The sequence below is a fragment of the Ranitomeya imitator genome, chromosome 9, assembly GCF_032444005.1.
Source record: "Ranitomeya imitator isolate aRanImi1 chromosome 9, aRanImi1.pri, whole genome shotgun sequence".
In the NCBI taxonomy this organism is placed as follows: domain Eukaryota; kingdom Metazoa; phylum Chordata; class Amphibia; order Anura; family Dendrobatidae; genus Ranitomeya; species Ranitomeya imitator.
Window position 1 is genome coordinate 147577698 of NC_091290.1, and position 1743 is coordinate 147579440.

Sequence of the window (1743 nt, forward strand, 5' to 3'; positions counted from 1 at the left end):
GCAGCCGGATGAATCCTGTGTGTACAGCGCAATACTGTCTGCTCAAATTCACCAAATCCGACAAGGTTAATTGGACGACGCTTCACAGGACAGATGAACAATCACTCAAAACATCCTGCGAAAGCAAAAAGTGGAATATTCTGCAGTGGCCGAGTCCCCACCAGATCTCAGCCCATCGAGCCGCATTTCACAGGCTGAAGACAAAACTGAAGGCAGAAAGAGCCACAAACAAGAACTGAAGTCACTGCGGTAAAGGCGGCAAAGCCTCACACTGGAGGAAACCAGCGATGTCCATGGCCTCCAGATTTACTGTCACTGCTGCAAAGCCTCACACCGGAGGAAACCAGCGATGGGGACGTCCATGGCCTCCAGATTTACTGTCATTGCTGTAAAGCCTCACACCGGAGGAAACCAGCGACGGGGACGTCCATGACCTCCAGACTTCAGGCCGTCATTGCTGCAAAGCCTCACACCGGAGGAGACCAGCGATGGTGACGGCCATGGCCTCCAGACTTCAGGGCATCATTGCTGCAAAGTGTTTTCTACAAAGGATCAATAATGAATATTTTAGTGCATGGTAAAGTTAATTTGTCCAATTACTTTTGAGCCCTGAAATGAGGAGACTTTGTAGAAAAATGGTTGTAGTTCTAAACGTTCCACAGGACATTTTTATTCAACCCCTTGCCCTTCGCTGTCTTTTATTGGAACAGTTTAGTAGATTGTATCCAGTGAAGACATTTCTTCCAATTCCACTGATTGTATGACACAAAAGACTGCTCTTCCATAAAAATGGACATTTGGCGTGTCCCAGTACAGTACTGGGATACTGGTGTGCCATCTGGTGGCGGATAGTAGTATCTGCGTGGCAAAACTTTAGGGGCATTTCCACCCTTTATCTGCATGGAGACATAGATAAGGCAATAGGGGTCACAGGTCGCAGTGCGACATTATAGGGAATGATGCTGCCATGATCCCTACGTTGCGCGACTCGTCGCCGTGCAGCTCCTGGGTAAATCGTGCCGCAGACGGCGCTGCCCAATATGAAGGCATCCAGTGAAAACGAGATCTCTGCAGTGAAGGACTCGATATTAGTAAGGAAGCCAATGTGCCACAGATGGTGGCGCGCATCAGGGAATCCGGCAGGGGATCGCCACGACGTAAACCCTGTAAACGGCAGCGCTCACTGACAGCAAGCGGAGATCTTAAATAGGGTGAGGAATTGAAGACAGAACATTTCTGCAGATCGGGGTTAACCCCTTCTGGACAAAAGCCTCAGGAGCCGCGACATTGAGCCGTGAGCGCCAGGAAAACACCATTATATGGAAAATCAAAAGTACAAATCATCCTGCAAAAACCGAGCCCCGTAAGATGGCGACGTCTGCGGACAAATACAAAACTGCGGCTGACGGAAGGAGGAAACCGCAAAAATGGGAAAAAGACGCGGCGGGAAGAGGAGAAACCGGAGCAACATCGTGGAGAACCCGGAGCAACATCGTGGAGAAACCGGAGCAACATCGTGGAGAAACCGGAGCAACATCGTGGAGAAACCGGAGCAACATCGTGGAGAACCCGGAGCAACATCGTGGAGAACCCGGAGCAACATCGTGGAGAAACCGGAGCAACATCGTGGAGAACCCGGAGCAACATCGTGGAGAAACCGGAGCAACATCGTGGAGAAACCGGAGCAACATCGTGGAGAACCCGGAGCAACATCGTGGAGAAACCGGAGCAACATCGTGGAGA